Genomic DNA, 12,261 nt, shown 5'->3' with positions numbered 1-12,261 from the left:
GTAGGTAAGGGTAAAAAGTTGTAATAAAACAGAATAATAATAAAAATTTATTGTAATTAATATACACGTATACCCCTTATATTTCTCTTTCTGTGCATCTGGGGTCTCTGAAACTTCTGGTTGAACAGTACTACATTCAATTCGCCTGGATATATCACATTTGTGGTAGGGAAGGGTAAAAAATTGTAATAAAACATAATAATAATAGAAATTTATTGTAATTAATACTAATAATAATGTTTATTTAGGAAGCTTACATTATAATATAGATTTACAAGAAATAAGCATACTGAATACTAAATAAACATGAAAAATCACTGAAGTAGAGCTACCATAAAAGTAGCACCCCTTGTGCGTGAGACTTAAAAAAAATATTTATACAAACGACAAATATTTAACAAATGTATAAATAGAAACAATTACATATGCGCACTTACACAAATACATTCATTTTAATATAGCATGTGTATTCAAGAAATGTTGTAGTTGGTAAACAAAGTCTATTTAGATAATTTTTATTTATTATTATTATCAATTAATCAGTTCTTCACAGAATTGTGTTGTTTTGTTTGCAATCCATTGTTTAGATTCATACTTATATCAATGTTTTTTGTAACTCTTAATTTGTTTTAACCTTACATTACTACCCGGGGTACAGGTGTACCCCAGGCTGTCGTAAAATTCCTATAATTTTTTTACTTTTGGCAACACGGTAACGCGCGCTCGTGTAATTTCTTGTTTTAGCAGGTCAGTTGTTATCTTGCAGTCGCTGAATCATTAAGTGCTGTTGTTTAACAGGTGCGTTGTTTTTTTGATCCAGCTGTACCCCAAGTAGTATTACCATTATATTTTTACATCGATCCGAAAATAGTATTTCGGTATTTATTTTGTTTTATTGATGAAGTTAAGGTTTTAAATGCGCTTTTTCTTACAGTATAAACATGGGTAATAAGGCTCGCAGACCATTAACCTAAAAAGAACTAGAGGAAATAATCGAGAATCTCTCAGATTTTGAGCCTGGCGATCAAAATGATAGTTCTGAGGATGATCTAATAATGCACAATTATAGATCACAACCTGGCGAAGGTTCCGATGATGATTATAGTCCAGAGCCTGACGAAGATTTAGACGATGATTATATATCGGAAAATAAGAAAATTCTGATGATGATTATGTTCCGGAGAATGACGAAGATTCCAATGATGATGATTCAGATAGACATTCAGATCAGCAGCAAAGAAGTCAGACTGGCTGCGAATTTTTAACAAGCCATGAAATTCCGTGCGAATCTCTCTCAGCTACAAATAACGAAAACGACATTGAATATGTGCAAATTGAGAAAGTGCCTACCAAACTGCGTGGAAAAAATGGTTTCAAATGGAGCGGATAAGTACCCTGTACCCCGTGTTGTAAAATATGTCAATTTTGGATGGGTAGTAATGCAGGGTTAAATTCCTTACTCCTTAAACTCCTCTCCGGTAGACCCTTAAATTGTATCATTTGGGTCCTATGTAGCCAACATATTTCTGGAGTATGGATTTATTACATTTAGATAAAATTGCATTATTCCTTGTATAACTAGTTTAATGCAAATTGATTCTCGTTGTATAACAGTTCGCTGTAATATCTTAAATTGTTTCCATAAATTATTCCAATTAACCATTTCTAAATGTTTATAGAATGCAAGTAAATATTCCTTATTCCACCCCATTCTAAAAGACCATCATAGACATGAATAAACATAATCTGGATGGGAATAGAATAGAAATATGCTTTATTGTCATTGAAAATTTTTCAATTTTATGGACAAAGCTGACAAAGACTCAGAGAAAAAAGACAATAACAAATTGCATAATCAACCGTAGGAATTAATAAGTTTAAGCTACTTTGGGTAATTATGACGCACGGGTAAAGAGCCGTGGAACTGTACATAAAGATATTGTAATTTCTTAGTTATTAATTAAGAAACTCTTCTACTGAATAATATGGTCTTTCAGGTAGATATGTAGTAAAGGGAGATAGTTGTATAGTTTTTTTTGCAGAATATAATATAGATTTGTTTAGTAACTCAGTGAACGGGATCGGTAAATAGACATGAAAGGTTGAATTTTCGGTAGAGTAGTCATGATTAGGTCTTGATGGAAAGACATGTAGGTGTTTACGAACTAAGCAAACAGTTTCTAAAATATACAAAGAAGGAAGTGTTAAAATCCCGTGATCTTTGAAGTAGACTCTGCAATGTGTTGTTCTTCTGAGGCCAAACAGATACCTCATTACTTTTTTATTTAAGAAATTACAACGGATTGGGCAGCTGTACCAGAACCCCTAAAAGGAAGACCACATCGAAGATCAGACTCGAACAAAGAAAAATATGCAATTTTGGAAGATTCGAAATTGATTGCCTTCGAAACAGATCTTATTGCATAGCAGGCTGAGGCTAGTTTCTTAACAAATCGATATGAAGGGACCATTTAAGGTTGCTGTCTAAAAAAATACCAAGAAATTTTACAGAATCAACGGTACTGATCTGGCTGTTAAGAGTTGAAGAGCTCCTTGCTACTGTTTTATCCACGTTAAAAGAAAGTAATTTGAGTCGGACCAGGTTTAAGCTGAAATGTTAAATAAGGTTTTTAAAATGGAAACTTTTAGGTACAAAAACATATAAAAAACAAAACGACTCAAAACAAGAATTAGAACAGTTTAAAAAATTATGTGACCAATTTCCTAATAAATTGTAAAATCTCAAGCACTGTTGGAGAAAAAAGTCCCAAAGGCTAGAAGATATTATTATACGTTTTGGACCCAAAACTTAAAACTTTTTCAAAAACATTTTTTATTTACCAACTAAACGTTGTGGCTTATTCCCATGTAAATAGTAATTAAACGTTGTTTGGAAGAAATGACTGGAAACACTGTTTGTAAACCTGGATTAACTCAGACCTCTGTATTTAATGCTATCCTGTTTAAGGTTAAGACTATGTCAGAATTGGATAAAAATTGTATTATATGCATTGATGAAAGCTGTGCTTAAGTCAAATATTTATTCTCATTTTAGTTGTGATGAAATTGTTGAATTCCAAAACATGGAGAAAGAAAAAAATCAGTCTGTAGTTGCATAAAACGTTACATTTATTATGGAAAGAGGACTGTTTCTTGTAGAACAACTACAGGTACCAAAATATAGGTACAGAAAATGCCTTAATGATCGCCTTAATAAACGCGTGATCCGCGTTAAAATATTTTAAAGAATAAAATAACCGTAAACGAATAAACAATTTTATAACATACATATATGGAAATGAATCACATGGATGTTTAAAAGGAAAGTTCCTTTATACTGTTCCTTAATAACGTATCATGACCCTAAGTTATGATTGTGATATTTCACCTTTAGTTAATATATCTTCAAATGAAGAACAAAACCTTATTTCTAACTTATAAATATATTGAAAAAAGTCCTCACTTGGAGTTCTCAGTCCCCCATAATCACATTTATCAATATTGTATGCTTTAAAATGTGTCAATAACAAACTACTATCTAGTTCTTCAATTTCCTTTGAATATTTAATACATATATGACAAACACGAATATTGAGAGCCTTTTTAATTAAATAAACATACTGAAAAGCATTTTGGGTTGTTAGTTTTTCTGTTCTGTAATCACAATCTGGAAGCGAAAGAGCCTTCACTGGAGAGTATTGTTGACTATAATTTTTTTTACATTTAAATCCATTAAACGTTTATCTAAAAATCATCTTTGCAATTCATTTAAAAAATAGTTTTTTTTTTAAATGCCCTCTGAAATTGTATGGGAGTTGGAGTGATGGAATTTCCATCTTGTTGCCTTATACTACCAAAATAATTTTCCACCCAGTCTTGGTTAAGTCTTCTTGTTTTTAACTATTTAAAATCATTAGACTTTAAGTTATCCCAAAGCTTTTTAACACCATTCATTGTTACAATCCAACACTTTTTTGATCGCGAACGACATGTTACATCTTTTCCTGTTTTATCTAATATTTTCAGTTTATGTAGGTACCAAATCTATCATAGAATCTAGAAAATTGATCTGATAATCAGTTCCCTCAAATACATTTTTAAATTTGTTAGGATTATTCTTATCAGTAGAATTTAAAATATCAAACAAATTATAAAATTTTTCAATAATTTCTATTGTTTCCAATGGATCTGATGGAAGAATACCAAGAGAAATATATATGTATACATAGAACTTGCAACAGTGTTACTTAAAATTTGAGATGCTAGTTTTACTTGCATTTTTTCAAAAGATGTAGGATATATATATATATATATATATATATATATATATATATATATATATTTATATATATATATATATATATATATTTATATATATATATATATATATATATATATATATATATTTATATATATATATATATATATATATATATATATGTATATATATATATATCTGATGTTTGGGAAAAAGGGCTTAAGTCAGAATTTCGCAAAAAATTTTTTTGATGCCTTCTGGACCAAAAAAATCAGCTATTTTTATCTATTTTTATTGGTACAAACGATTTAAGTCTACCACATTATAATTCAAAGTTATTCACGATGATATGAAGGTCACAAACATGATTGTTCGATATGGTATGGCAATAAGGCTTAAGTCAATTTACGTCTCTTGTACCATATATTTGAGAATAACTGCTATGATCTAGAAGGCATATGTCTTGACATAAGCCTTGCTGATCTTAATTTATTTTCGGTTGTTTGATCAATAGGTAAATGTTTTTATAAAAATATTGTGTATACACGGAAAAATAAAAGTTTGGCTAATAAATAATAATACATAGTGACATTAGTTATATTTTAATTACTTACTAAATACCTAGTTATCTAATTTCTAGCACAGCACTTTTTTATTTTAGTTGTATTGGCAAAATCCGCAAATATTTTGTATCTGATTCAAACTTACGTGTCAAATTACTCATAAACATTCCTTAGTATTTACACTTCACTTCAGTCCGCTGTGTGCTGTGTAAGTGTTTAACTTGGCATTTTGTATTATTTTGTTAAACTTGTTTTTATCAGTCTAAATAGTTTATTTGAACAATAATACAGTTTCAGTTTATTAATAGTAACTATCTATTTAAAAATTAATATTAAAATGAAAAGAGTTGAAAAGATAATGGCACTTGTACGTCATAGTAGTTTAAAGGGTAAGTATTGAAATATTTCCTTTAAAATTTGTTTGGCATAAACTAAAGATTATTGTTTTGAATCTACTTCGTAAGTTTTATTGTGACAGTACAATAACATAAGAATAATATTCCTTTCAGATCAAGCCGTTACTGAAAATAACGATGATTCTCAGTCATGTAATAGTTCGATGACCAACTATGCAGCAATTTCAACAGGTATTATTAGGTTGTTACGAGGCGATTTTAAATACTAATATTTTTTTAATATTCTAGAAGAAAATAATATAGAGACACAACTTGAAACAACAGCAACAGAAGTACTTATTGATATTGATAGAGCACGTTTAGCATGTATCACTGCTTCTGTCGACCACGTTGAAAGCTCAAAAGGTATGCATGTCTGTTATTGTACAACGTATACGAGGTAATTGCAAATGCTAATGATCATGTTTAAATATTTTAAAAACATTGTCAATCCACAAGTGGAGAAATTAGAAGCAACAGGAATAATAATTGTTGACATGGGTATCTCTCCTGCTGAGGAATCTTCTAGTAATTGCCAGACTGAAATTTCAAAAGGTATGATTATTCTACAAATTCTTTGGAGTCATTTTTGCAGCATTTCTAAATATTTTAGGAAACATTGTTTATTCACAACTTGAGGAAAAAACAACAGAAGTGATTGATATTGCTAGTCTGGACGTTTATATTTTACCTGAAGACGAATCAATAACTAATAATTTAGTAGACCAGACAGATGTAACAGAACCTTGTGATACAAGTACAAGTATTAAAAAACGAAAAAGAGGAGTGGGACCTTGGGTTCGAGTTGTTCGAAAAGAAAGAACAGATAAAAAAAAATCGTGGAGAAAGTTATGTTACTGTAACAGGAAATCATGTAGCTCAAAGAATGGTAAAAGAGACATTGAAATCATGTAGATCCAAATGTGCAGATTTCTTTACCTTTGCTATAAGGCAGACAATATTTCAAGAATATTGGTCACTTGGGTCTCACGATAGGCGAGCACAGTACATTAGTGGCTTAGTTTCGTGCAAAAATACTACGACAACCAGAAAAAGAAATCAAGACTCTGCCAAATCCAGACAAGTCACATATATATACCATTTAGAGTACAAAGGTGAACGTCGTGTTGTATGTAAAACGTGTTTTATGGATATTTTAGATGAAAAAGAGAAATTTGAAGAATTGCATTAAATAACAAAGGTAACCACAGATCAGGTATTACAGATGCAGATAAACGAGGAAGAAAATCACCTGGAAACAAAAAAACCGAACATATAAGAGAGTTAATTATAAATCATATTAACTCATTTCCGCAATACGAAAGTCACTATACTCGCAGAGACAACAATAACAAGTATCTTCCCAATCATCTCAGTTTGAAAAAAATGTATGAACTTTATCGTGAGGCAGTAACTGAGCCAGTTTCCAGGACCCTATACGAGGAAGAATTTCACAAAATGAAATTAAAATTTAAAGAAAGAAAAACTGATACGTGTCACAAATGTGATGTATATAAGATGAAACTGGAAGTTTGTGATAATGAGGAACAAAAACAGATGATTGTGGAAGAGACCAATTCACATCATGAGGCAGCAGACTTAGCATATAACACAAAGAAAGAGGATAAAGCAAGAGCTCAGATTGATCCATCCATTAAATGCTACACCTTTGATTTACAGCAGTGTCTTCCAACTCCAGATCTAGAAACCTCTGTGGCGTTTTACAAAAGGTTGTATTGGACATATAACTTGACCATTCACGATTGCGCTACAGGCAAGTCATCTTGTTATTTATGGCACGAAACTTTAGCCAAGCGTGGTGCAAACAAAATTGCATCGTGCCTCTATAAAGAAATAATGGATTTACCAGATTCAGTCAAAAAAATTATTCTATACTCTGACACATGTGGAGGACAGAACAAGAACTCGCACGTAGCCGCTATGTTCACCTATCTACTACAACAGAAAAATACAATAGAAGAAATTCACCACAAATTTCTAATACCCGGCCACACCCGAATGGAATGTGATGCAAATCATTCTTTAATAGAAAAAAAGAAAAAAAAGAGTGCTACTTTAATAGCTCATCCTCGCGACTGTTCTACATTAATAAGATGTACCAGTAATAAATTTAAAATAGTAGAAATGAAACAAAACGAATTTTTGGACTTCGCAGAACTTTTAAAAGGTCCATTAGTCCAAAAACACAAGAATAACAGCGGTGAGCATTTTTTATGGCGTGAGTGCCAATGGTTGATTTATGGCCGGATATTCGGTCAATTCGATTATAATACATCTCTAAAATGTGATACACCTTTTAAGCGTATGTCATTACGAAGGAGAGGTCGCGGTCACACCATTGTCACTTATGCGTACACGGGTCCTCTTCCTGTCACAAAAGAAAAAAAGAAAGATCTACTAGATCTCATTGATTTGATATCTCCAATGTTTCATCAATTCTACAAGGATCTTCCAACTACCCTAAATATACCGGAAATTGATCCAGATCTCGAAGAAATAGATCCAGAAATTTGAAAGACTGTTGCTATAATAATCATCTTTATTTTCTAGATCTGGTTTACTTTTATATTACTTTTTCATTTTTATTAATAATTATTTGTTAAAAAACATATTCATTTGTCAATATTTTGTCAGTAAAATATTTAATGCTGTTTTGGTTTTAATTCCCAATCCATTATAATCACTTTCAATGGTAGATACACAAAAATATAGATATAGAAAAGTCGCGGTCAGTAGGTCTTAAGTCAGTAAATAGTAAGATCTATATGTCTTAAGTGCATGTAAAATATTAAAAATCTACGAAAATCGTATTCTTACTATAATTATTATTTTATTATGGTACATTAAATGGTACTATTGTACTAAATTGGTTAAAGGTAACATGTGCGATTTATAACAATTCTTGAAACATTCAAGTATTCCCTCTGTAAACTTTGATTTTATGACTTAAGCCCTTTTTGCCAAACATCAAAGTATATATATATATATATATATATATATATATATATATATATATATATATATATATATATATATATATATATATATATATACATATATATATCTACGGCATAAAGTGGACTCCGCCCATGTTAAAATTCAGGTTCAATTGAGCTCCGTGGTCAAGTGAATACCGATATACGGAGCTCACTTGACCATTCCATAATATTGGTTCTGTCGATTCATCAACATGTAGAGTTTAATAATTTATAAAAAATTTTTGGAGCCCGTAAATACCCCTGTATCATAAATGTATATCGTTTAGTTCACGTGTATATATTATAGGGGTCGTACAGATCTTCTTCAATGTATATTTGAACCATACGTTTATCGGTTTAAGTAAGCTCTGAGAGTTTGGCAACTGTGTGATTATACGATATATTTTCAACATATACCCTGAACGGTTCATATCGGCTCCTTATTTTTATCTACTGTTCGTAGACAGTGTAATCTAATACGCATTACACCGAGTAACAGAGGATATCTTATTACCTGATATAACTACGTACTGAAAGGTAACTGGTTCTTTAAAAACAGGTATATAGATACAAAAGGATTTGGGCTTATTATTTAATGTAATATTCGCTTGCATAGGAAATTTTATTTTTTCTGCATTTTTAAAAATGTTGTTCTTTTATTTAATATAATTTTATTAGTTCAATGCCGAACTCGATGTTTTTTTTAATTACAAAAATTTCGTAATATATTTTGTTTACGTGAGTATGTCTTTGTACGTTTTATGTAAGCATCCGATTAATAAAAACTAATTTTATTTCATCCAATCTTCTGCGATATCTTGTATATAGCTTTTTTATTATTTTAGTTCTGGTCTTATTTATGTACTACATATGATATCTCGATAAAAGGTTATCTCAAAATAAATATGTCTAACATAATAATATAATAATTTTTCTAACAAGGTATATTCGGCAGCAGATGGGGAATTTATAGGGAGTCTACGTTCAACAATTTCATGACATTATTGGATGTTCAGTTTTGTGAAGGCGTCTATGTTAGGGAAATTGAAGGAACACACACGAGCTTTTTAGGGGTTTTGGCTAAAAATTGATTTATAGTTTATTTTTATTGTGCAATAATAGGTGTATCGTCTATATAATAGAAGTCTTAGTATCTACCGGTATGGATCATTCGTTTGTGTAAATGTTATGCAGTGTAGGTGCCTTTATGCTACCCCAAGCGAGACCGTTCTTCATCTGCTATTTTTACCATTGAGTGATATAAAAAATATTCTCTTGTGTAGGCATACGCAGACAATATAAGTGAGTTTGTTATCTAAGGGGATACCATATAGTTTTTGAAAAAATATTCTGTAAGTTAAGGTGTCGTAAGCGGCATTTAGATTGAAAAATACCACCACTGATACCCGATATTTTTCGTACCCATCTTTGATTTAGTATTTGTGATGTACATCACTTTGAATAGCTGACAAAATAAAGATATTGGCCGATAGTTTTTGTGGTCGTTGGAGTTTTTGCCAGGTTTAAGCAAGGTAACAACTTTGGCTTGTCTCTAGACTTTGGGTATCTCCTAATTTGAATACAGTTGTTCATCATCTGGATAAGCCATTGTAGTGTTTTTGGTCCAGATGTCGTAATAAGCTTTGTGCTCAGATCCTCAATGTCGGTATTTGTATTATTTTTCATTAAATATATAGATGGTGGATCCAAGCTCAAAATCGTTAAAAGGTTCTCTCAGCTGACTGGTTTTGTCCTTTCTTACTTTGAGTTATTCTTTGCTTTTTTTCCGATAGAAATAATATGTCTAGATCTATAATGTGGTTTTCAGCGATCAGCTATATACCAAATACCCTAGCTTAGGCCCTATATGTGTTTCTTGTACTAGAAATTAGTCAGATTCGTGTTTAGCTCATATGTCTGATAAGTTTAAGTAAAGTAAACTTTCTTGATTTTTTAGATTTACCCCCTTAACAGTTATAGATATATGTTATTAGAATAGTTGGTCCTAAAAAGGACCAATTTGACAAAATCATATTAAAGGGGTGACTGAAGAATTAGCCGATTAATTAATTAATCATTACCCGGGGTATGCCCGATTGCGGTGGTCTTATTAGTACTTCAATCTACCTAAAGGCTCGTTTTTTAAACCCCATAAGTAATGCGTAATCTTTTACTTTTTATTAAAAATTTAAATTTTACATGCCGTGTATTACTTTTTGAAGATATGTCGAATCAGATTTGTATAGTAAAAATTTTAGGTTCTAAAGAGCCTCTTTGTGGAAAATAAATAAGTTTGTGATATCTGTCACAACTCATATATAGATAATAAAAAAATAAACAGTTAAAATAAGTGTAAACAATCTTAACTACATACATCGGCGCCACTGTTCAGGTGATGGGTTTATCACAAATATCAAAGGTTACATTTTAATTCAATGTTCTACTTACGTATCTTCAATATTAAAAAAGTAGAAAAAGACATGTTTATGCTTTTATTTTTTTAAATCTATTCTATTTTCTTTCTAGAGTTCCGTCTTTTTTGAACGATCTGTGTTCTTTTTTCAATTGGGCACTTGTCCAAAGCTATGACAAATACTCTGTCCTCTGCTATTCTACATTAATATGACATTCATTATTTTCTCTAAACACTCTGTCCTCTGATATTCTACATTAATATGACTGATTTATTTTATCTTTCTTGCAACTATTTTAATGTTTATCCTGTGTATCTTCTTCTTCTTCTACTTTTTCTTTTTATATAGACATAACTCTGTCTGTTTTTCAATGTGCCTCCAGTAAGTTGCCTTTCCATTGTTTTCGTGGTCGTCCTACTGATCGTCTTCCTATGGGTAAACCGTCTCTTGCCGTCTTTATTGTTTTATTTGTTGTCATTTGGCTTATACGATCGTTTCATTCTACTCTTCCATTTCTTGATGTTCTTCACCTTGCGTCTACGTCGTATATCGTACTTCTAGCTCTGTCCCATAGTGTCTTACCATCAATTTTTCTAAGTGTTTTCATCTCTGCTGTTTCATATCTTTTTTGTCATCTCTGTGTCAGATCTTGTTTCTGCCGCGTATGTCATTATTGGTCTGATGACTGTTTTGTAAATTCTGCCTTTCGTTTCTTTTCCGATATTTTTATTTCTTCATAATGTTTCATTTAGGCAGCCTGTGGCTCTGTTTGCTCTATTCACTGGGTCTTCCACTTTAGTTTCGAGCTTTCCGTAGCTAGATAATGTGATGCCTAGATATTTAAGCTCTAACACTTGTTCTATTATATGACCTTCCAGCTCCAATTAACATCTTAGTAAATTTGCTCTTGTAACCATGCATTTTGTCTCTTTTGGGGAAATTAACATGTTAAATTTTCTGGCGGTTATATGAAATTGGTGCAGCATACGTTGTAAATTATTTTCACTTTGAAAAAGTAGTATTGCGTCGTCTGCACAGCAGATTATTTTAATTTGTTTTTCTTCCATTTGGTATCCTTTTTTAGTTCTTATTTTTTATTATTTCATCCATAATCAGGTTGAATAATAGAGGACTCAGGTAATATCCCTGTCTTATCCCATTGTCACCTTTAATAGGGTCGGTTAGTTCTTCTTCTACTTTTACTTTTATTGTGTTGTTTTGGTATATATTTTCGATCGTTTTGATTTTTCCTAGAGGTATCTCTCTTGCGTACAATAAGGGGATAACGTTTTTTTAATTTGTATATCTTATGTATATCATTATTTCTTTTGTGTATTAAAAATTAAATTTTGGTTATTATTTCTTAAGATTCTCTTAACGTGTTTATTAATTGTCTTGTTTCATATGTATCAAGATATGTGTGTCATGATAGATTGTAATGCATATTTCATTTAATGTAATTAAAGTGCTCTTTGCGTTTGCCAATTACTTTCTCATTTCCTCAGCGATAGGTCTTTTTTTCCTCATCAATAACCTTATCCTCGCTCAATACAGCTATTTTAACCCTCTATAGTCCCGTGTGTACTCAAGGCAACAAAGGAGTTTTTGATGCAGAAAACTTTTTTAAAACAA

The sequence above is a fragment of the Diabrotica undecimpunctata genome, chromosome 6, assembly GCF_040954645.1.
Source record: "Diabrotica undecimpunctata isolate CICGRU chromosome 6, icDiaUnde3, whole genome shotgun sequence".
Classification (NCBI taxonomy): domain Eukaryota; kingdom Metazoa; phylum Arthropoda; class Insecta; order Coleoptera; family Chrysomelidae; genus Diabrotica; species Diabrotica undecimpunctata.
Note: the sequence above shows the minus strand (reverse complement) of the source record.